Consider the following 26,801-nt stretch of genomic DNA (forward strand, 5'->3'; position numbering starts at 1 on the left):
ACATAAATGACCGCCATAACCACAACACCAGGGGGAGCTCTACTAACCACGTTAAACCCAGATTCAGATCTAACAAAGGTCTTAACTCATTCTCTTTCTATGCCACATCAATGTGGAATGCGCTCCCAACAGGTATAAAAGAAAGGGCATCTCTATCCTCCTTCAAAACCGCAATAAAAGTACACCTCCAGGCAACTTCAACCCTAAACTAACACCCTCCCCGGATTGTTATTAATCAAATGTAAACAAGATACTTTTCTTATGCCTTCTGATCTCTCTCTCTCTATGTCCACTACTTGCTGTACATATCCTACCAAGTCAGACCTACACTGTTTCAATGTCCATTTCTCTGTTCTCAATTGTTGATGACTGATGATAACAACCAAACCTGACCCCCCCCCCCCCCCCCTCCACACCCCGAATTGTAAATAATGTAAATAATTCAATGTATACACCCTGATGATTATCTTGTGTGATGACTGTATTATGATGATAGTATATATGATAGTATATATCTGTATCATAAATAAATAAATGATAAATGGGTTATACTTGTATAGCGCTTTTCTACCTTCAAGGTACTCAAAGCGCTTTGACAGTATTTCCACATTCACCCATTCACACACACATTCACACACTGATGATCATGAATCAATTTAAGTGGACCCCGACTTAAACAAGTTGAAAAACGTATTCGGGTGTTACCATTTAGTGGTCATTTGTACGGAATATGTACTTCACTGTGCAACCTACTAATACAAGTCTCAATCAATCAATCAATCAATGCTCGGTGCTAAACATACAAACGAACCATTTTTAACCATATTAAAACACTTACTGTAATATTTCCACTCTTGCTCAGATGCCGACCGACGGGACGCTCACATAATCCCGTTTAGATGAAGATTCAATCGCATTTCTCACGAAGGGTTAAAAAAAGTTCCTGCAGTAAGGGTCTTTTGGGGTCTTTTTTGCCACCTAGGGGGGACAGGAAAGTCGACCAGCCTGTCGGTCCATGGCCACATGTGTCTACTAGCAGGTGAGAGATGCATGAATTATAAACTAGAATTTACTTTTAGCAAGTTAAGTAGAAGCAGCCGTCAGCTCAGTGTGTCAACAATAGCAGTGTAAACTGGCATTAGCTCACTGCTATCAATGCGCCGCTCAGATAGTCCGTCTGCATTGGCGCTTATAATAACGATATCACTCATATTTGGTTAATTTTCAGGTCATGACATGTGAATGCTTTTAGAGAGCGCAACAGAGGACCCTTGATCTGTTGACTCAATTGTTAGCTATTTGTTTACAATTTAGAAAGCATAAAAAAAGCCAAACATGTGTGTTCTTGTCTTACATAAGGATTACGAATGATAAACACCACGTCTTTCCAATTTTGACTTTTTTCCAGTATGACTGATCTGATAAAATGGTCAGAGTGCAGAAGCGTTACTACTGTGATGTCAATCTCCGAAAATAGCCGAAGGTATTCGGAGCGGAATATTCAAAACGGCTGACTGAATTTGTAGCATTTTGTGATGTTTAAATGGTATTCTTAAATAGTTTGCGGATTGTAAATACAATTGGATATGGTTCAATGGATACAATGAAACACAAATAAGCATATAAAGTCAACTTGTTTTTCCAGTCAACTGGTACTTTGGTACTAATGTTTTCTAAACGTTAGGATTGGTTCTAAATATCCAAAGGAGAAACATTAGCTGACATTCTTTCAATGTTATGCGTTAGCGGGGTTGGTGTCAGCCTTGTCCCTGACAGTTTGGTTAAGTTTTAGTTTTTCCTCTGTTTGTTTTATTTCCTGTCAGCACTCTTATTTTGGTTTAGTTTCCTGTTTGTCTCTCTGAGTGCTGTCCCCTCAGCTGTGGCTGATTGGCACCTGTATGTAGGTGACGAACCCCAAGATGCAGAGACCTACAAACTCTGTCAGAGTATGTAGGTGACGAACCCCAAGATGCAGATGACGATAGGCATTGAGCGGGAAAACATTATTTAATGTCCAAAAATATAAAGAAAAAACACAAACCAGGAACTAGGAACAGGAAACAGGATGCCAGGGAAACAGGAACTGGAAGACGAGGAACAAAAAGACAGCAAGCTACAAACAGCTACAGAATATAGCTTACCGCTACCGCATCCAGCTACACTGACATCGACAAGTAGAAATGACAATAATCCAGCAGTGACTGGAGGGCAGGGCAGGTATAAATAGCAGCTGGCTGATTGACACCAGGTGTGGCCAGGTGCCAATCAGCCACAGCTGAGGGGACAGCACTCAGAGAGACAAACAAGAAACTGAACCAAAATAAGAGTGCTGACAGGAAATAAATAAATAATAATGATAAATGGGTTGTACTTGTATAGCGCTTTTCTACCTTCAAGGTACTCAAAGCGCTTTGACACTACTTTCACATTTACCCATTCACACACACATTCACACACTGATGGAGGGAGCTGCCATGCAAGGCGCTAACCAGCACCCATCAGGAGCAAGGGTGAAGTGTCTTGCTGAGGACACAACGGACATGACGAGGTTGGTACTAGGTGGGGATTGAACCAGGGGTTGCGCACGGCCACTCTCCCACCGCGCCACGCCGTCCCTTATAACCAAAATAAGAGTGCTGACAGGAAATAAAACAAACAGAGGAAAAACTAAAACTTAACCAAACTGTCAGGGACAAGCCTGACAGTTAGCATGTACACATACGAAGGAGGGTGGAGGGGAGGACAAGCTACGCTCGTCCCAACGCCCAGCTGGCTTGAATGTGAAGTAGTAAAACAAGAAAATAATAAATGCTTTGTGCACTTCAACAGAAGGCTAATAGGAACAGAGAGTAAACAGCTAAGAAATGGAAATTATCAAGTAGATGAATAAATTCTCAGAGAAAATAATATCCACATAGTACGGCAACACATCTGTCAGTCATAAATGGTGTAGCGGCTGGCTGTAGTTTCTAGCTGATGGCTTTGACTGGGAGGTGGGACTTCTGGGAGAAGGATGGGAAGTGACGTTTGTGGTGGGAGTGAAAGGTTGTTCTTGTTGCCGGGGTTATAGCGAGACACTGAGACAGTTTAACCAAAGGGACAAATATTAGCAGTTTTTGTTTTTCTCTTCTCTCTCGGTGGGTGAAAAGATTTAAACTTTTATTTTTAGCTTGTTGTAGTGGAGCGCTGCATTTTGTGAGCCTCTATTCATTGGTATGTATAGATACAATGATTTAATGCTACTGTGTGATGAAGCAGATAGACGAAACACGTCTTTAAGCTGCAAGTTTATGGCAACTGAGGCCAAAGTGTCTAATATTCCAAGGTTTTAGAAGTTACAACAACTAAATCAAGTACGGAGTTTTATTTATTTGTTCACTTACTATAATTCTCACGTATCTAGTCTTCCATATATCTATACATCCATGCTGTGCGCACTAACCCAAAAAACAGAAATGACACAATACTTCATACGTCAGTAGCCAAAGGATGAGTCTTGTAGATAATATATTAGAATTATCAATAATTAAATGTAATACTTTTAGAATATATGATAATAATAATGATATATTAACGTTATAAAATATATTAATTATATGCAATATAATAATTATAGATGTATAAATAATTGATTTATAATCTAATTGTAGCTCCTGAATAGTAATCTTAATCGAATTTTGAGGTGCTCAAATATTCCCACCTTCAGTCTGCACCATACCGAAGCAGAATTAATTCAATACGAGCCAATAGAATGTTAAAATACTGTCTAAATGCCTGACATTTATCCATGAAAATTTTAAAAAGCTGCTGATGCTGTTTGACGGACAAGCAGCTTAAAGGAATTGCAGTAGAAGTCCACTCTGAGGTAAATGTTTTTCATTCACCATTTCTTATCTAAACTTTGTTTTGTCTTTTAAAAGGTTTGTTGCATGTTAAACTTGTGATGTTTTGGGGGATAAAGCACCCACTAAATTGATTTCAATTCATTTCAATGGGAGATATTGATTTGAGATGCAAGTGTTTTGAGTTAAGAGCTTCCTCACAAAACTTAAATAGGCACATTAGGTGACATACTACTATATAAAATACATTTTTTTTTAAATATAGAGAACCTACATTCCAATTAATGGCAAATCACAAATGACTGGTTTGCAACAAGGCAAAATTGTTTAACAAATATCTCAGCAACGCCTCTGTGGTTTGAATTTAAATTGTTGGCACTTATGGAGCTCCCAAATACACAAAAACATTGCCAACAGGCAAGGAAAGTTGATTTTACGTAATATGACCTCTTGTAATGAAGACAGCTGCACTCATGTAGTGTATTAATACCACAACAAGACTGTCACTAAAGCATTGATTACACAATAATACACGGGCAAACAGACCGGATTGTTGGGAGCAAGGTTTGGCTGTACAAACCCAGGCAGTTTGGGCAAAAAAAAATTAGACAACCAAATCTCACTAAAATGGGGCATACTTTCCCAGGTACCATTTCATTCATTAGTAAAAAAGGTAGAAGAAATGGGTATCACAAAAGCTAGGGGAACACCCCTACAGTAAATAATGCAATGTACACAGAGTTTAAACCAAGTGTGTATCTACAGTATGTTCATCCACTATGTAAACGTTTAACGGTGTTCTTATAAGTGCTGCATCTATGATCTGCTTACGTTCTCATAAGTGAAAAGGTCATGCCCTACTGTTTGATATTAAGGCTCAACATTCACTGTACGGTATTTCCTTTTTGTATTGGGTACCGAGTGAGCTCTCCCACCGAGTGTGTATCATTGGGTCTGGCTGCAGGGTAACAGCAGGTCCCACTAATGATACTGCATATGTTTGTGTGGTGAATGTTCTCAGGGGAAGTTAGGGAGAGTTAGGTGAAGACACAGCCAGAAGGTGTCCCACTGGGAGCAGTTACCAAGGTGGAGCGTCACCTGTTCATGTCTTCCTACGTGTGAAGCACTACCCAGACCAAACAATAGCTCTTACAGTAAAATTGACATTGACCTTTTCTAATTATACACACTAAACATGTACTTTTTCATCTGTTTTTGCTGTTTGCCACATCATTTTTCAAGAACCCCTCAAAAGGTACAAACTTTCTAAGGCATTTTCCATTATTGCCATGGAAGAAAACATTCATCAAAGAAAATGCATCAAACTTTCTAAGGCATTTTCCATTATTGCCATGGAAGAAAACACCCATCAATGCATCATTCAAAACACCAAAAATACTATTTTAGTTGGTACATCTTCTCAATGTCATCTCCTATGTCATCAATATGGAGAGATGCTGCAGCTGATGCAAGCAGTTCTTTCTAGATGTACTGTATAGATCGTGGGGTCAGCAACTCTCTTTAGTGCTGCCCTAGTGGCTCCCTGGCGCATTTTTAAAAAAGGGTTGAAAATGGAAAAAGATGGGGGGGAAATATTTTTGTTGTTTTAGTCGTTTTTTTGTTTGAGGACAAACATGACAAAAAACTTCCCGATTGTTAAAAAGCCCACTGTTTAATATGTTTGTGTGTATGCTTCACTGATGAGAGTATTTAGTGAACATTGTTTTGTCGTACTAATTTCGGCGGTTCTTGAACTCACAATAGTGTGGACTGTGACGCAACAGTTTGTGTACATGTAAAATCTTCCACTCCTTTGTCTCATTTTGTCCACCAAACATTTTATGCTGTGCATGAATGCACAAAGGTACGCTTTGTTGATGTTATTGACTTGTTGGAGTGCTAATCAGGCATATTTAGTCAGTGCATGACTGCAAGCTAATCAATGCTAACATGCTATTTAGGCTAGCTGTATGTATATAATGCCTCATTATGCCTCATTTGTAGGTATATTTGAGCTCATTAAATATTCTTTACTTTTATCCTCTTTGTATATAATTTATATTTGCATGTCTCATGACACATTATTTGTATGTAATATTGGCTGGGTTTCAGATAGTTGTTTGTGTGCCATGTTGTTCCAGACCACAGCAAACATTACCTAGCTTGCCAAAGATTGTAATAAATCTATTAAAAGACAGCCTGCCGTTTCCTTTAACTTGGACACATACATCTATACTTTTGGCCATTAAAAGCCAGTAATTTCCAGGAGTTATCTCACCTTCTGAGTAGCCTCTGATGTACTAATGTTTTCCAATGTTGTAAAAATGTGTAGAATATTAAATTTCAACATTTCTGTCAACGAAGATTTGCTTCAGCCTGCGACACATAGTCATTTTGATATTAGGCTATTATAGCTAATATAGACACTTACGTCATGTGTTGCCTTCATTATAAGACTTATATACGACCTTTCATTTTTTGCGGCTCCAGACAGATTAGTTTTTTGTATTTTTGGTCCAGTATGGCTCTTTCAATATTTTGGGTTGCCGACCCCTGGTAAAGACAGACTCCAGGCAACAAGTAAGATATTTAAAGTTAAAGTACATGATTGTCACACACACACTAGGTGTGGCGAAATTATTCTCTGCATTTGACCCATCACCCTTGATCACCCTCTGGGAGGTGAGGGGAGCAGTGAGCAGCAGCGGTGGCCACGCCCAGGAATCATTTTTGGTGATTTAACCCCCAATTACAACCCTTGATGCTGAGTGCCAAACAGGGAGGTAATGGGTCCCATCTTTATAGTCTTTGGTATGACTCGGCCGGGGTTTGAACTCACGACCTACCGATCTCAGGGCGGACACTCTAACCAGTATTGTACCTATGTAACAATCCCACATTTTCCTCTCTAGCATATAAAACTATCATACTTCTTTTTACGATCTCATGGCAATAATTCACGTCTGTGCTGTATATGAACACAGCAATTAAGTCAAATTTATAGCCAACATAAATCCACCGTCTACGGCCATGATGATGATCAGTGGGAAAATATACGTCTGACCTATGCTGCGAGGTGGACAGAAAGATAGAGAGGTGTTTAACACAAAACCACTGAAGGAAAAAATAACTCTAAATCACACTTATTCTTACTGGACTGCCTGGTGTAGCTGTTTAATTGCAAAAATATCTCCATCAAGTGATTGATACATCCATTTTCTGTGCCTTTAATCCTGTCGGTGTCTCTCGGGGAATATATTGAAGAGAAAACCCATCCAATAGGAGTTAATTGAGTAAATGCATTCCTAATGTAACATTGATGAGCTAGCCACCCTCCAGTACAATGTCAGAAATAAGGGTATTATAAAAGCCCATTTCTTTCCAATGAACTATGTAATCGCTAGAATGAAAAGTCCAACACAATATAAAGATACAATGATTTAATTGTTTGCAGAGAGTGTACTAAATGGCTAAGTGATGAAGTGTGGAATATTCAAGAACTGATCCACGCAACTATGCAGCAAAGCATCCTCTGGGAGACGCAACAACACTTCAAAGGAGGCGTAGCAGCTTGAGAAAAAATAAGACCAACATCTCAATAACTTTAGATGTTGTGAGACTGTCTAGGCTTACATAGCTTGTCAACATTACATGAATATCGGGAACAGTATGTCTGAAATGGCTGACAGAGCTGGTGGTCCCCCTTCTTAAGGGTTGGACCCTGGGGTCTGTTCAACAACTAGGTGGATCACACTCATCAGCCTCCCTTGGGAAATTATTTTCCAGAGCGCTGGAAATGAGTGTACGACCATTACAAGAACCTCGTCTAGAGAAGCTGTAATTTGGTTTTCGTAAGGAGCATGGTTTACATTACCAGCAGTAAGTCGAGCCTGTATACCAGGGACCACCACTATTTAATTATATTGAATTTTGACGGCATGCTTCTATTTTGACAGCTTTTATACACTTTACGGTACTGGTTAATCAGATCAGGAAATACACTGACCAATTGCATGCGAATTAAACCAGCCCACATGATACTGCTCAGCCAATCAAATCCTGGACCTTTGAATGAGGAAATGTTCTTCATCTGGACCTATTTGAATTTTAGTTGAAGATCCCTGCTGTACACGGTGAACATTTGCCTGAACCAAGGTTGCCCTTTGTCACTGGTTCTGTTCATAATGTGCGTTGAAATAATTTCTAGGCCTCTGAATCTTGTCTCTGCTATTTGTGCATGTGGTCTAGATGGTCTCATCAAGCTGTTACATTCAGTTTACTAGGGTAGTTTGCAGCTGAGTGGGAAGCTTCTGGGATGAGACTCAGGACCTCCAAATCTGAGCTCATGGTTCTCAGCCATAAAAGAATGGATTGCACACCTCAGATTGGGAGTGAGGTCTTGCCCAAGGTAGACTAATTCAAGTATCTCAGGATATTGGTCGTGAGTGAGGGAAAGCAAATCAGCACAGCTTGTGCGGTTGTGCTGAATAGAGCACCAAGCAAATAGGCAAAGCTCTCCATTTACTGGTCAATTTCTGTTTCTATGGGTTTGCTTTAGGGCAGTGACCGAAAGATCAAGATAGCGAATACAATTTCCTCCATAGAGTGGCTCGACTCCTCTATGTAAAAATCTGCACCGCAACCACAAAATTTCCCCATTGTGGGATAAATAAAGTTTAGCCTATCCTATCCTATATCTTATCCTAAGAGATAAGGTGAGGAGTTATCCAAGTGGTGGAGTTCAAAGTATAGAGCCGCTACTCCTTCGCATCAATATAAGTCAGTTAAGGTGGCTTGGGCATCTGGTCCAGACTCCTAGACACCTCCCTCGTTAGATGTTTGGAGACCGGGAATTCTATAGCTTCACTACTGAGACTGCTGCCCCTGCAAGCCTGACCCGGATAGGGGGGGGGCGGTGGGGGAATAGACAAATGTTTATTTTTTAAACCTGCTAAGCTAACGTCAGTTATGTCAAATGCATAAGAACAGATTTTTAGTTTCTTTGGTAAAGAAAAAAAAAAAAGTAAACAGAGTGAGCAGAAAACCCAGCAGTAAAATATTCTCTAAGGGGAGGCTCACTGTCACATGTTGAAAACCCCTGTTTCGGAGAGAATCATATAGGTCAGTATACAAGTCAATGATCAGCAGATTTTATTCTTTTGCATGAATCGGGAAGAAATCAAAGTCCACGGCTTGAAACATTGTCTGTTCCTCTCTCCTTAACAAAGGTGCCCCTTGTGAGAGAGCTACACATTAACACACGGGGAACTTCTCTCAGCTCGGCCACACACTTTTACAACCAAACACGCCCTTCTGGATTTGTCCGAGTTCTGTCAACATTTACAGTCTCCAGACGGCTGTCTCTTAAGCACACCCTGTCCAGCCAATCGAGCGGGTGCCTTGAGTTGCGACACAACCACACGTGGGCCTATGGGAGAGCAGGAGCCATGGAGACCAGCTGTTACTCGGCTGATGCAAAAGGAAGCGTTGAGGGAGCAGGTAACACTTCATGGGAGTGCAAGTGCACAGGCCAGCCAGGACCGACAACGATGGTTTATGGGCAGCGCATTGCAAATAGCGACGTGTTTACCAAGCCTAATCTTTGATCATTGAGGAAGAGAGTGCAGTTAAAGAGGCTCTGAATCAACATCCTGGAAGTTAGCCATGCAGGAAAGCTGCAGTTAAAACAGCTCAGGCTCAGCAAACGAACACACGATCTGTCTTTACTGCTTAAGCCAAATGCAATTTAAGGATAATACATAAGCTAATTATCACATTGAACCTTTGCATTGCAACAAGCTACTATGCACCATGCTCATCTCCATAGACTTTCATTCAAAAAAAAAGAACACAGTTTTGACCTACCTTTCAAAGAAATCTCCTAAATCTCTCCTCAGAACAAAAGGAAGACATCCTCTATACTTGTCTTTGTAAGTGCACAATATCAATCTAGTGCATGCAGAGAGCAGTGAGACACTGTATTTAAATGTAAGCTAGAGGGGCGAAAAAAAACTCAACAAGGCAAAGATGTTGGCAGCTCTGATGTGTGTTGAGAGGAATGCACGGGTGTTATCACTCACAAAGTTATGCAAGAAGACTGGTGGAAACCTTTGCCTGGTACAGTGTTGGGCCTCAGCCTCCTTAAACCCAGGCTGAACACACACTCAACACACACAGACACACAAAGACGAGTGGGTCTTGGATCTTTCTAATTACCCTCGGTGAATGGGAGGCAGTTGGACACTGAGAGGGCCGACCGCCCGGGTTATCACACGACCAAAACTCCCCATTCTTCTTCCGAATTTACTATTTATAGCTTTCATCTACAGTATGGACTTTTTTCCTCAACAGAGGTCATTAGGTGCATGGGAGGCGCAGTGAGGAGAGGATGTGTTTAAGTGCTTAACTTTGTAGCCTGAGCCAAAACACAAGCTTGGCTTCTCCATCTTTCTCGGGGGCTCTAAAAAGCTAAATTGAATTAATATATTGACACTTTGAAGCCAAGTAAGCACTCGAGGCTGGATACAGTCATGTGTCTTATAAACGTAAGACATGCCATGACAATTACAGTATCTATTCGTAGCTGATCTAAACCATATCAAATCGATAAATACATTGTACCCCACTAGGTATTTCCCAGTCATTTACTGTATGTATATATATATATATATATATATATATATATACATATATATATATATATATATATATATATATATATATATACATATATATACACAGTATATATATATATATATATATATATATATATATATATATATATACACAGTATATATATATATATATATATACACAGTATATATACATATATATATATATATATATATATATATATATATATATACACACACACAGTATATTTATATATATATATACATATATATATATATATATGTATATATATAGTACAGGCTAAAAGTTTGAACACACCTACTCATTCAATGTGTTATCTTTATTTTCATGACTAATGAGCTTCAAGAGGTAGTCACCTGCTTGAAGCTCATCGAGAGAATGCCAAAAGTGTGCAAAACAGTAATCAGAGCAAAGGGTGGCTATTTTGAAGAAACTACAAAATAAAACATGTTTTCAGTTATTTCACCTTTTTTTGTTAAGTACATAACCCCACATGTGTTCATTCATAGTTTTGATGCCTTCAGTGACAATCTACAATGTAAATAGTCATGAAAATAAAGAAAACCCATTGAATGAGAAGGTGTGTCCCAACATTTGGCCTGTACTATACAAATATATATATTATATATATATATGTATGTACATATGTACATAAATATACTTTATATATGCATACACAATAATCTGTGTCAGGTTTGTGTTTACTGTTTTATGGTTTGATTTTATTTCAACAAATTCTGTGGACCAACAAAACACAAGTTGCGGTATTGATATAAGAATGTATATGGTATTGATGTAAGAATGTATATGGTATTGATATAAGAATGCATATGGTATTGATGTAAGAATGTATATGGTATTATAAGAATGTATATGGTATTGATATAAGAATGCATATGGTATTGATGTAAGAATGTATATGGTATTGATATAAGAATGTATATGGTATTGATATAAGAATGTATATGGTATTGATGTAAGAATATATATGGTATTGATGTAAGAATATATATGGTATTGATGTAAGAATGTGTATGATATTGATATAAGAATGTATATGATATTGATATAAGAATGTATATGGTATTCATATAAGAATGTATATGGTATTGATGTAAGAATGTATATGGTATTGATATAAGAATGCATATGGTATTGATGTAAGAATGTATATGGTATTGATATAAGAATGCATATGGTATTGAATAAGAATGCATATGGCATTGATATAAGAATGTATATGGTATTGATATAAGAATGTATATGGTATTGATATAAGAAGCCTGAATTAAAAAATGTCACTCATCAGCTGCTCAGAAACTTGCTTTTGTTTATTCATGTGTCTCACTTGAGACAGCAAAGCCTCCCCAGTTTGAAAGCAGTATGGTTTAAAAATATATATATATACCACAGTACTACTACTACTACTACAAGAGGCAGCCCCAGGCCGCAGAGCTGAATGGGGTAATAGCGATGCAAGGAAGAGCCATATCGGATGAACGCATGAAAGGAGGAGGTCAACGGTTTGAAGGCTTTTTTGTTTTCAAAAGAGACAGCTGTTGACTACACAAGGCCTCGCTCCATTCATGTGACTGCACACCACACTAACATACACACATTCAAATACAGGTGTGTGCTTGTGTATGTGAAAATTGTGTGAACGTATATGTACTTCACAACGCATGTATATATTAGGGTTGTATGGTATACCGGTACTGGTAAAGTACCGCGGTACTAATCAATCAAAAACAGTACTATACTCCCTTTAAAAAATACTGTCAAGTGACATTGCTGGTTTTTACGAGCAGATGAGCATGTTCGGCAACGCAGACGCGCGGAGTACTTACAAGCAGACACAGTGTGTAGACAGAAAAGGGAGAATGGATGCATTTTGGCTTAAAAACTAACAATTAAGGTGAAGCTATAACACTGAAATGCTGCTCTACAAGAGGTGCTTTAAAACATGGATAGCTAGCTAGCGGCTAATGTTTTTCCAGATTTAGCTACTTCATTCATTCTCGCCTCCATGGCGACAAACAAAAAGTATCATCCCTGCTGGACGAGAAATAGCTAAACCTGCTTCACTACACACCGTAGGATACAATAGCTCACCGTTAACAAGCTGGCACTCCTGAATGTAAACAAACGCCATCATGGGTGGATCTACACCTGACATCCACTGTAATGATACCAAGTACAAGAGCGTATCTAGCCGATACTACAATGATTACATCTATATTTTTTATTGTCACAAAATCTTTTTTACATTTAAAAAAAATCATATTATGTTTATGAACTCAGGAAATACGTCACTGGACACATGAGAACTTTAATTATAACCAATGTATGACCCTGTAACTACTTGGTATCATATCGATACCCAAATTTGTGGTATCATCCAAAACTAATGTAAAGTATCCAAACAGAAAAATACGTGTTTATTACATTTTAACAGAAGTGTAGATAGAACATATTAAAACAGAAAATAACCATATATTAATAGCAAATGAACAAATAGATTAATAACCCCTTTTTTACAGCTTATCCTTCATAATTTTGACAAAATAGAATGGAAAATGACACAATATGTTACTGCATACGTCAACACCCAAATTAGGAGGCATTGTTTGCTTACTTACTACTAAAAGCCAAGTTGTCTCGTATGTTCGCTATTTTATTTAACGCCAAAATTGTTCAATTGCAGAAACATATGTTTAATGTACTGTAATATTTTTTGTTCAAATAAAGCCAATTATGACATTTTTTGTTGTACCCTTTATTTAGAAAAATATCAATTTTCATGACTATTATTTTATGACTATCTATTTGTCACTGAAGGCATCAAAACTATGCATGAACACATGTGTGACTATGTACTTAACAAAAAAGGGTGAAATAACTAAAAACATGTTTTACATTCTAGTTTCTTCAAAATAGCCACTCTTTGCTCCAATTACTGCTTTGCACACTCTTGGCTTCAAGAGATAGTCACCTGAAATGGTTTTCACTTCACAGGTGTGCTTCAGGCTCATCAAGAGAATGCCAAGAGTGTGCAAAGCAGTAATCAGAGCAAAGAATGGCAAGTTTTAAGAAACAAGAATATAAAACATAATTTCAGTTATTTCACTCTTTTTTGTTAAGTACATAACTCCGCATGTGTTCATTCATCGTTTCGATGCCTTCAGTGACAATCTACAATGTAAATAGTCATGAAAATAAAGAAAACACATTGAATGAGAAGGTGTGTCCAAACTTTTGGCCTGTACTGTATATATATATATATTATATATATATATATGTATATATATATATATATATATATATATATATATATATATATATATATATATATATATATATATATATATATATATATATATATATGTGTTTGTATATGTGGATGCATGTGTGTACATATACATACTGTATATACTTAGTAAAATGTATATTGTTAGCAACTGCAAGGACAATTGCAGGCCCTTTAGTCTGCTGACAGTAAACTCTTTCACCTTAGCCCGAGGTACCGCACTTTGTCCCACCTGAGTCATCACTGCAACGCATATTCAGTTGCTATTTGCATGTGAGGCAAATGAAAGTGCCTCTGCAAGGGGGTTTGTGTCCACAAGCTTCAAACACAAAGTCTCTCTGGACCTTGTTCTGACAACTATTTGTTTCAAGTGTTATTCTGTAGATTTGGGAATATTTGATAAAAGACGGGTAAACGATGTTTTTAAGCACCTATGCAAAAAGAGGGAAGGTAAAATGTCTGTTGAAGGATCAAACTCCTTTCTCCTAAAGACTGCACTTGTATTTTCCTATGCAAATGTAGTGGCAGCTGCAGGAGACAAAGCCGCGCCATGGTCCATGGTCTTGTCCGCAGCTCTTAGCCTGTGATGCAAAACTGTCCTCAACTGAAGATGCAGCCAAGAACATGTCTAAGTGATGGTAAATGGTAAATGGGTTATACTTGTATAGCGCTTTTCTACCTTCAAGGTACTCAAAGCGCTTTGACACTATTTCCACATTCACCCATTCACACACACATTCACACAGATGGCGGGAGCTGCCAAGCAAGGCCCTAGCCACTTACATCCCTGGATCATGTGACAAGAGTGTGATACAACAGAGCACTTAAAGGAGTCGTATTATGATTTTTAATTTACATTTTAAAAATTTCCTTTGGCCTTTGTCTCCTCCAGGCTAGACTACTGCAACGCACTTCTTGCCGGGATCCCAAGCAAGAACATCCAGAAGCTGCAATACATACAAAATAGTGCTGCTCGGATCCTGATGAGAGTGCAGAAATATGACCATATCACACCAATTCTCAAATCCCTTTACTGGCTTCCTATTCCACTCAGGATTGAATACAAAGTCTCCCTACTAACCCACCAGTGCCTCCATGGAAATGCCCCCCTCTACCTCAAGTAACTACTCACCCCCAAATCCTCCACACGACGCCTCCGCTCCAGACAGGCTAACCTCCTCCAACCTCCGAGGACAAAGCTACGAACAATGGGAGACCGGGCTTTCTGCTCCGCCGCTCCCAGTCTGTGGAACGCTCCCCCTGACCACTTGAGGGCACCACAGACTGTGGATGCTTTTAAAAAAGGCTTAAAAACCCTTTTTAAAAAATAAATTTAAAAAAAAGCCTCTTTTTAGATGTATGCATACTAGTTCTAGCTATTAGGCTGTTCTAGTTTATATGTATTTATTTTTATTATCTTTTTATTTTTATTTTTATTTAATTTTTTTAATTTTTTTATTTTAATACACTGTAGCACTTTGAGGTTGTTTACTCAATGTAAAGTGCTTTTTACAAATAAAATCTATTATTATTATTATTATTATTACATGATCTGTAATGGTGGTCATCTTTAAGCCACTTTGTGTCTCTTAAAAACGAGCTGTTTTGATTTTTGAACAACCATTTTTAAAGAGGTCAGGTATGGTCCTATACTAACATCTTGCTGTACATTAGTACCTCAACTTACGAGCCTAACTGTTTCTGTGGCAGAGCTCTTAACTCAAAACACCTGTATCTTAAATCAACGTTCCCCACTGATATGAACTGATATTAATTTAATTGGTGCTTTACCCCCAAAACAGCACACTTTTAACATGCAACATGCCTTAAAAAAAAAAAGCTAACTTTTACAGAATAAATTATGTATGAAAAACAATACAATAAAATCTACTACTAACAACATTAATTTTATGAAGTAATGTAGTAAAATTGTACAACAAACTTGGAGAATAAACTTCTACGAATCTACGGTATCTCCTCCCACCTGCTTCTCCGTCAAACACAACATCAGCAGCTTCTCCATATTTTCATGGTAATCCGCTGTTTGAATATTATTTCAAAATTATTAGCAAGCAAGATCAGATGTTTTTAGCAGTTATTACAAGTTTTACTGTGACACTTTGCTTTGCCAATGAATAACTATGTGGTTATAGTGTACCGTATTTTTCGGAGTATAAGTCGCACCGGAGTATAAGTCGCACCGGTCGAAAATGCATAATAAAGAAGGAAAAAAACATATAAGTCGCACTGGAGCCCGGCCAAACTATGAAAAAAACTGCGACTTATAGTCCGAAAAATACGGTATATATATTTTCTTATTCTGTTTTGCACACTCTTGGACTCAACATGTGCATAGTCATGTACATAGTGTCATGTACATTGTGTATATACCCCCCCACCCCATTTGTTGTATATATTGTTTTTCATATCACCTGACATGTATAAATTTATCAATTTTTTAACGTAATTTTGTGTATACATTTTACAGGTTACCGGTATATATATTTTATTATTGAATGTATCAAATGTGATTAATACTTAATAGCCACAATGGAAACAAGCCGTTTGGCTTTTTGTGCCATCCATTTGCCTTTTTAACGCATTACATGGATTAAATTATTTAAGATGTCAATACACTTCTCAATCAATCAATCAATCAATGCTTGCAACTCAAATTTTTGCTTGCAACTTTAAGCAGAACATTTAGCCAAGAGGCAAAACACACTTAAGTTGGGGAACTCTTTAAGTTGATGTACCACTGTAAATTGAACCACAAAATGTCTCACAGAATATTGACATCCCTTTTTTCTGCTGACATGAATGCTGGTTTCAAACAGAACTATAAGAAATAATCTGTTTTTAAAGATCCTATTATGATTGGGTCAGATCACCCCAATAACTACAAATCAACTCATGTTGCCTTTAGTCCAAGGCTAGGGTTAACATACAATGGATTACAAAAATGATCGCCCTAATTATGTATGTGTGTATGTATAAGCAAATTAATCATGCAATTAATATTTACGGTACATGCCCCTTTTACATTAACCAAGGATGTTTACCGAAAAAACACGGTCAATTATCAGGTTAATTTATTGGCAAGGGCAGATATGAGTGAGTAAATGTCAAAATCCGCCTCATAATACATCCAAATGGAGCTTCATAACTAGATCAAACTGTTACCAAGTTGTGTGCAAATAAATGACGTGCATTGAAGTAAAATATTGAAAAAAATGTTAGCACATGACATTCAAAAAATGCATTTGTGTCAAAATAATGGGATCTTTTTGAAAGTTAAATCCAAAACATGCAAGCAAGCAACCCAGCAGGCACAAGGCATTGATACAACATTGATTATACACATATGTCCTTTAAAACAGACTTTTAAAAATATTTTTTTTCAAAATAGTTCATCTTTGATGTATAATGTTGGATCCATGTCGTTGGTTGGGAAATGACCAAATTTCAATGGTCTTTAAAAAATAAAGACATTCTGAAAATATTACAATAAAAATATAGAAAAAAATACCGGCAGGGGTAAAGTTTAGATCCATGAAGGAAAGAAGAAAGTGAATGAATGTTTATGACTGAATACATTTACATATGCATAAACATTTTTTATATATTTTTTTATGAATTAAGTAACATTTATGACAACCTTTTTCCAAAACACAATATAGAATGTGAGATATAACAGGATAATGCATACATTTATCATTTGATTTCAAAACATTTACAAAAAAGCGTAAATTTACCGTGGGACCCCTTTTTATTTATTTTTTGTCTAGCTTCTCAGGCAAATCATATAGTTGATGTAGATGCACATATCGGCTGTACACATTTACTTTACAAAAGAGAAATGTGGGATACTTCTCTTGTTGCCTTATTTGTATTTGACTTTATTAAATGTATTTATTTTATCATTTGGTGCCGGAGCAGGAGGGGATAGAAAGAGAAATAAAGGAAGACAGAGTTGGAAATTGTGGGGACAAGAGGGAGATAAGACAGAGAGACAAAAAACAACAACACCCCTCTTTTTGATATTGAGTTCGGCCCGCAGGCCTTGATTTTGACACATAGGCACCATCTTTTTTTTTTAAATGAACAAAAACTTAAATTAACCTCTTAAAGACTGGAGTGTTGGCATCTTTAAGATATGCCTACATTTATTTTAATGTGTTAATCTGGTGTGATTAATCAAATGACTTAACTTTGACATTCTGCCAGAAGGTGTTCTACTATAGGTCAGATTGTGCCGTTGTTCAGTGCAAAAGATGGTGAGAGCCACTTTATTAGATTCTTGTTAATAACAGCCCTTCAACATGTCATCAAGCCTTAATTAACTAGCGTCGGATGTAGTTGACCCATCTGTTCTACAGAGTCCCTGTGCATATGGGCTGTATTCTCCTATAGGAACCATAATGAGCACCTCTTTAACAAATCCCTAGCAACAACAGCAGGTGGACGACAATGAGAGCAGGTTGGAAATGGGCTGGGTGCAATTTGAGGTTTGGGGAGCCAAGTAGGGGTGGGGTTTTCCTTCAGGGAGTCAAAATAAGACCCTGGCTCGCTTGTGAAAATGAAGACATTTTTTGAATAAACAAATCTAATACAACGATGCAGATGGACAAGCGACAAGAAAAAATAAGAGCGTGCTGGCATACACGTGCAGTACGTTACCCACCCAGAGAGTTGAGTCATGGTTGGCTGATATTGCATCACTGGGAATCCCATCATAGCAACCTACTGCCTGGGAGGATGCATGGAGACTAGAGGGGAGGAAAACAAGATTAGATTTTAGATCCAAGCAGCCTCATCACTATACACCAATGTCAACATATTTACTGTAAATTATATGGATGATATAGTAGTACACATAGATAGCCTTCACGACTACAGACTACTAGACTAAATTCATTCATTCATTCAGTTTTATTTATCTCCTTCATTGGTGTGCATCTTTGATCGATAGACAATTATACCACAATTATTCAATTATACATTTACACAGCAATGCCTGAGAAGGAGCAGGATGAAGAAAAATCTTATATTTTCCTGCCCCCTTCAACATAATACGTAGTCTTACTTAATGATATCATATAAACCAACAATTACATCCAAATTAGGGATGTCCCGATCCGATATTTGGAATCGGATCGGCCGCCGATATTTGCAAAAAAATGTGTATCGGCAAGGCATGGGGAAATGCCGATCCAGATTAAAAAAAACTCCGGTCCGTGTTTTCCAACGCACCGATTTAAATAATATATTCCACTTTTCTGCTGCTCCCTAATATCCGTTCCGCATTTTCCAGCACACCTTCAACACATCCACAGCTCTGTGGATTCTCACGCAAGACACGCAGTTGCTTTTAGCTGCTGGCATTACACGACAGGCTCTTCTCACTCTTTCGTGTCTGTCTTTCTCCCAGACAGCAAGCGCACCTTCTTACACACGTCACATACTGTCACGTCATACGTCACATACGTATACGTCCTCACGGAGCAGAGAGGTAGCAGCATTCTAACGTTAGCTGTGATGCTAGCGCAGCCGGGCTAGCAAACTTCCCTCTAAGGTGCGCTCCTGTGCAATTGCGCACTGCAAATCTATGCCACGCACAAAATCAAATAAAAAAATAAGCGCATTACAATTTTCGACACACGGACACGACAGAGAAAACAGTTTTCGTCATCATTGTTCAAATATTGTAACGTCTGTCGAGACGCTTATCTCCATTCGGTGCCACACGCCCACACCATTAAAATGCCGAGGCAAACATTTCCAGATCAACACCGTATGAAAAAATTAGTGATTTTTTTAGTTGTGATTTCCCTCTCTGCATGAAAGTTTAAAAGTAGCATTTATTAATGCAGTATGAAGAAGAATGTTTTAATGTAGAAACATAGAATCATCATACTGCTGTGATTATATGCATCAAGTGTTCATTCAAAGCTAAGGCAAAATATCCAGATATATATCGTGTATCGCAATATGGCCTTAAAATATCGCAATATTAAAAAAAGGCCATATCGCCCAGCCCTAGTTCAATGATGCCATTTCTGTTTGTCATGTATAATTTTGTCTATTTTGTGTTTATCCTTGAATAAACAGGTCAGTTTCTTGTTACCAACCATTGTGTATTATTCAAACTCCCCTAATTCAGCTGGCTCGTTGTTATCAAGAGTACTAAAACCCTTTTCAACATGATTCTGACAACTAAGTAGGCTAAATAACTTTAAACTTGAATACATGCTCGGATAGGCCAGTATCGGTCATTATCGGTATCGGTCAGTATCGGTATCGGATCGGAAGTGCAAAAACAATATCGGTATCGGATCGGAAGTGCAAAAACCTGGATCGGGACATCCCTAATCCAAATATAACGAAAACACAAAAAAAACACAACAAGTGCAAAACTTCATGAAGTACAAACCGAACAAAAAAAACTAAAGTAATATACACCTCACGGGATGATACAAAACAAATACAAAACCAGGCAAAAAATAAGTAAAATAATAAACATAAAGCAAAATGTAAACACTTATGGCTGTCCATATGATCTTATTGTTCTGTCTTTATATATTTTTTTCAATTGGAATATATTTTTACAATCTTTTATCTCATTGTAAAGAGAATTCCATAGTTTAAGCCCCACCACTGATATGCACATTTGTTTTAAAGTTGTCCTTGAATACTGATGTTGGAAATGACCTTTTCTTCTATGCTCTTCATTCTCACAAGTGATGACAAACATTTTTTGTAAATCAAATATCATATTACTTTGCAAGTTAGTACAATTCACATAATACTATACCGTATCTACTGTACTTTACAAGTGAGTATGATTCACATACCGTATTTTTCGGACTATAAGTCGCAGTTTTTTTCATAGTTTGGCCGGGCTCCAGTGCAACTTATGTTTTTTTCCTTCTTTATTATGCATTTTCGGCAGGTGCGACTTATACTCCGGTGCGATTTATACTCCGAAAAATACGGTAGTACTATACAGTATCTACTGTACTCTGCAAGCGAGTATAATTCACTCATCATTCTGACTTTATATTTTATTAAAGGGTCCCTCTAATGCGGACGACATTGGCCTTTATTTCAGTTTTAGACCTAAAAAATACGTCCACAGGTAAATCTCCGCACAAAATAGACACAGTAGTGATTTTAGGGTTTTTAAAAAGCGTTCCAGCACTTTTTGTAACGCCCACTTTTAGCACCCAAAATGTGGACTGGCCTGCATCAGCCTGCTCACGTCACCCAGAGAAGACTGGAGGCTATTTCATACAGTGCTGTGTGTTTGGTAGCATCTTTTTCACGAATCGTGTTATTTTCACACAGATTCTGAAGAAATGATCGAATATGTCTGCCAGACGCATTACAACTGAAGAAGGTGTCCGTCTGCAATATGACAAAAGTGCGGACTTCTCCAGTCAAATTGACTCATGCGAAATAGGGTGGATCAAATGAGAAGTGTAATTTTCAGTGATCAATTTAAGAATTCTGACTTGCCAGAAGAAAGGTGATGGTTGGACTTTGGATAGAAAAATGTAAAAAGACTCAAGCCAAATGTGATCTCAAAAATGTAGAAAGGCTAATTCAGAACCTGCGTAAAAAAAAACTGAGAAAGAGAAGCACACCCAGCTCTCAAAAACAAGAGAAAAAGAAGGTAAGGCGCTAGGATTGTATTTTGCGTCCTTTTCTACTGATGTTTTCAGAAATGCTGAAAGAGGCTGTAGTGTCTGTGGAGGAGATTCTTGTGGATTTCGTTAATGCTAGAGATGTCCGATAATATCGGCCTACCGATATTATCAGCCGATAAATGCTTTAAAATGTAATATCAAAAATTATCTGAAAATTATCGGTATCGTTTTTTGTTTTTTGGGGTTTTTTTTGTTAGTTTTTTATTAAATCAATATAAAAAACACAAGATAATAATAATAATAATAATGGATTATATTTTATATCACGCTTTTCTATTGTTAGATACTCAAAGCGCTCACAGAGAAGTGAGAAGAACCCATCATTCATTCACACCTGGTGGTGGTAAGCTACATTTGTAGCCACAGCTGCCCTGGGGTAGGTTAGACTGACGCAAGATACACTTACAATTAGTGCACCAACCCAAAAAACCTCCCTCCCCCATTTACACTCATTCACACTCATTCACACAAAAGGGTTGTTTCTTTCTGTTATTAATATTCTGGTTCCTACATTATATATCAATATATATCAATACAGTCTGCAAGGGATACAGTCCGTAAGCACACATGATTGTGCGTGCTGCTGGTCCACTCATAGTACTAACCTTTAACAGTTAATTTTACTCATTTTCATTAATTACTAGTTTCTATGTAACTGTTTTTATATTGTTTTACTTTCTTTTTTATTCAAGAAAATGTTTTTAATTTATTTATCTTATTATATTTGATTAATTTGTTTTAAAAAGGACCTTATCTTCACCATACCTGGTTGTCCAATTTAGACATAATAATGTGTTAATTCCACGACTGTATATATCGGTATCGGTAATTAAGAGTTGGACAATATCGGATATCGGCAAAAAATCCATTATCGGACATCCCTAGTTTATGCTAATAATGTTAACCATATCATGGACCAGTATGACAAAAGTGATGAAAATAATCATTTGGCATGCCTTTATCCACACCAGGGGTGTCAATCATAAGGCCCGTGGGCCGGATCAGGCTTTATCCGGGATGAGTTTGCTAAGTATAAAAATGACCAAAATGTTTTGAATGAAAGAAACTGTTGTTCTAAATGTGTCCACTAGATGTCGCAATTTAATGTAGATGATGGGACATATGTAAAAAAAAAAATTTTTAAACACATGATGTTAGTGCACCAGTCGAGGAAAATGATCAAACTACATAATTTAATCCTGTAATTTGATTTTGTTATTTTTTTATCTTGACAGATTGAAAATTAACACCAATGAGTTGACTGATGAACATTATCACATAATTCATTTGGAAAGTATAAATAACGACAAATAAAGGTAGAATACTATTAACCCCAACACGTAAGTGTAAAAAAACAAAAAACAACAACATTATGATTTTTACATTTTCAGAATGTGCTTGTTCTATTTTTAAACAAAGAAAACAATCCGAAGTCGTCTTTATTTTTAAGTTATCGTGCCGTGATTTTACCAGTGCGGCCCACTTGGGAGTAGATTTTTTTCCATGTGGCCCCCGATTTAAAATTTGTTTGACACCCCTGACCCACACTGTCAATGATGAGAAATGGGCTCCATTTGATGACGTCACACCAACAGGGGGCGGCATATCCAATCTGTCCATTTGAAGTGGACGTTCCATGTACAGTCAGTTATCTGACAATTATTCAAAAACTAATTATTATTGTGGGAAATGACTGCCAGATTACTTTTCAAGAGCCAAAAATACATTAATAGAACATGTTAGTGAAATTTCGGTCATCTGGACTAGGGATGTCCGATAATGGCTTTTTGCCGATATCCGATATTCCGATATTGTCCAACTCTTTAATTACCGATATCAATATCTTTTTTTTTTTTTTTTTTTTTTTTTTTTTTGTGTCCTGTCCAGCTTCTCAGGCAAATCATATAGTTGATGTAGATGCCCATGTCGGCTGTTCAGATTTACTTTACAAAAGAGAAGTGTAGGATACTTCTCTTGTTGCCTTATTTGTATTTGACTTTATTATATGTATTTATATTATCATTTAGTGCAGCCGGGCCGGAGCAGGAGGGGATAGAAAGAGAAAAAAAAAGAAGACAGAGGGGGAAATTGTGGGGACAAGAGGGGGATTAGACAGAGAGACAAAAACAACAACAGCAAACAACAACAACAACAATAGAGCAACATCAGCAAATATGACATGTACAAATATGATGGTAAAAGTAATAGCAAATAAGCAGTTAGCGAAAAATAAAAAATAATACAGAAATGACAATGAGCATTATTACACTACAAATGGATCAATACAAATACCAATAGAAATAGCGCTATTGATAATGAACAATACCAATAATTTACCTTTATTATCAACAATACAGTTGTTTAAATGCAACAATACATATACGTAATGATAACTTGAGATACGAAAGAATGCAGAAAAATGGAGGGGGAGAAAGAGAAGCAACCTACATTAACCTTGTAGATTGTTATAGTCACAATAGGTTAAGCTTTGTCAGTGTGCCATGTGTTACACCCAGTTTACCCTAGGGCAACAACGTTAATATATGTTTGATGAAACGTGATTATGTGCATGAGTGTAAGTATGCATATGTACTTGTATATGTACAGAATGTGTATATGTGTTTGTACAATGAATGTATATGTACAGAATGTGTATATGTGTTTGTACAGTGAATGTATATGTACAGTATGTGTATGTGTATGTTTGTATATTGAATGTGCGTGTGGATGTACGAACATTAGGTAGGTAAATATGTACTGTATTTGTGTATGTATGTGGGAGCGTAGGTACCTATGTACGTATGTGAGCATATGTGAATTTGCATGTACAATACATTCGACTCCCAGAGTGCGTGGGAGCCAGAGCACGGCCCCATCACCCCCGAGAGCCCAACCCACAAACAGGAGGCGTGGTGCCCAGGGAACCAGGGACCACCGCCCCCACGCAGCCAAGCTGGCCAGCGACAGGAACCCCAGAGCCCGACCCACCGTACCGCCCACAAGGGCCAGCAGCAGGCCGCAGACAGACGCACCCGGCAGAGGACAGGGCACGAGAAAAGCAGGGGACAGCCAGACCCCAAGCCAGCGAGAGACCACACCCCACACGGGCAGAAAGGCGAGACGCCCCGCCCGAGGGACCCAGAGACTCCCCGCAACCGGACGGGAAGACCGGCCCCGCCCCACCGGCAACCGGGCCCCCACGAGCCCACCCCCCACCCCCGGAGAGCGCGGCGAGGCCAGCCCCCGGCCACCCCACCCAAACCGGCCGCCGCAGGACCACCCAGGCACAGGGCCACGGGAACCACCCACCCCACCCGCAGGGACCCCAACGATGGAGATGGAACAACCAGCAACCGCCCCGCCGAGCCCTCCCCCTGAGGGAGGGGAAAAAAATTAAAAAATAATATTAATAAAATATATTAAAATATAAATAAATAAATAAATTAATTAATTAATTAATAAATAAATAAAATAATTAAAAGAAGATCACAGACATGCTGACAAACAAGGTCACTACCCCAGCAACTGGCCGACTCGCAGCACCTCGGAATACCTTGCAGCACCAAGCTACCACAATAGACGCAGGGACTAGGCCCAACAGGCCCCAACCAAGACGGGCACCCGGAAGGGATGGACAGCGGGACCCAGGAGCTCCAGACACGCAGTTCGGATGCAGTAGCCTGAGGCGTCGACCCCCATCTGACAGGCAGGCCCAGAGCGTACCCCCAGAAATATACATACATACATACATATATACATACACATACACACATACATGTATATATACCCACACATACACATATATACATATACATACACATATGTACACATACACATATATAAACATACATACATACACACACATATACATACATATACCGATACCAATATCAACCGATATATGCAGTCGTGGAATTAACACATTATTATGCCTAATTTGGACAACCAGGTATGGTGAAGATAAGGTACTTTTTAAAAAAATAAATAAAATAAGATAAATAAATTAAAAACATTTTCTTGAATAAAAAAGAAAGTAAAACAATATAAAAACAGTTACATAGAAACTAGTAATTAATGAAAATGAGTAAAATTAACTGTTAAAGGTTAGTACTATTAAGTGGACGAGCAGCACGCACAATCATGTGTGCTTACGGACTGTATCCCTTGCAGACTGTATTGATATATATTGATATATAATGTAGGAACCAGAATATTAATAACAGAAAGAAACAACCCTTTTGTGTGAATGAGTGTAAATGGGGGAGGGAGGTTTTTTGGGTTGGTGCACTAATTGTAAGTGTATCTTGTGTTTTTTTATGTTGATTTAATAAAAAAATAAAAAAAATAAAATAAAAAAAACGATACCGATAATAAAAAACCGATACCGATAATTTCTGATATTACATTTTTACGCATTTATGGGCCGATAATATCGGCCTGCCGACATACCTAATCTGGACGCTATGGGTCCATTTATCTCACGATGGAATTGAAACAGTTTTTCTAACACGGCAACAATGTCGATATTTAAATTCCTGTCACTTTTTTTTTGTTACCTTCCTTCTCTCATAGTTCTTTTCACAAAGCACAGTATTAAGAAATTATTATTATAGATGACATGTTCAATGTGACTGTTTTGACATCATTTCAAAGCCATTACCGCCTGATATTTTCATCATATTGTTTGTGTAATAAAGTAGTAAAAAAAACAGTTTTCCACTCTGAGTGTATTACTCCTTCTAAATTCCATTCAGCAATCCATTTTATACCGCTTTTCCCTCTCGTTCTTGTGAGAAAAAAATATAACTGTGTGCATTCTAGAAACAGTTCAAGTTTTAGGTCCATGCAATAAAAGTATATTTGCAAATGTGCACACAAAGCGTTTTGCGTGAAGAAATGTCGATTAATGAATGACAGGGCGCTGCATATGAAATTTGACCATATATGTATTCCTAGCCCCTTCCTGCTCTGTCACCGATGAGACTATAATGGCAAATTTCCTCAGACCTACTCACTGTCTCCCCTGTGGCATGCTGCGTTAGTGCGAGGAAAATATGCACATATATATATATATATATATATATATATATATATATATATATATATATATACACAGTCGCGATCAAAAGTTTACATACACTTGTTAAGAACATAATGTCATGGCTGTCTTGAGTTTCCAATCCTTTTTATAACTCTTATTTTTTTGTGATAGAGTGATTGGAGTACATACTTGTTTGTCACAAAAAAAATTCATGAAGTTTGGTTCTTTTATGAATTTATTATGGGTCT

The 26,801-nt window shown here is 37.7% G+C and overlaps 1 protein-coding gene across 1 annotated transcript in view; it reads right to left on the reverse strand.

Moving 5' to 3' along the window:
* ttll10 (tubulin tyrosine ligase-like family, member 10) overlaps positions 1-26,801 on the reverse strand; it is a 109,767-nt gene that overhangs the window by 81,174 nt on the left and 1,792 nt on the right. The window contains exon 3 of the mRNA XM_061975225.2: positions 18,488-18,572. The gene's annotated coding sequence lies outside the window, so the exon portion shown is untranslated. The remainder of the gene's footprint in view (positions 1-18,487; positions 18,573-26,801) is intronic.

The sequence above is a fragment of the Nerophis lumbriciformis genome, linkage group LG01 (assembly GCF_033978685.3).
Source record: "Nerophis lumbriciformis linkage group LG01, RoL_Nlum_v2.1, whole genome shotgun sequence".
Lineage (NCBI taxonomy): Eukaryota > Metazoa > Chordata > Actinopteri > Syngnathiformes > Syngnathidae > Nerophis > Nerophis lumbriciformis.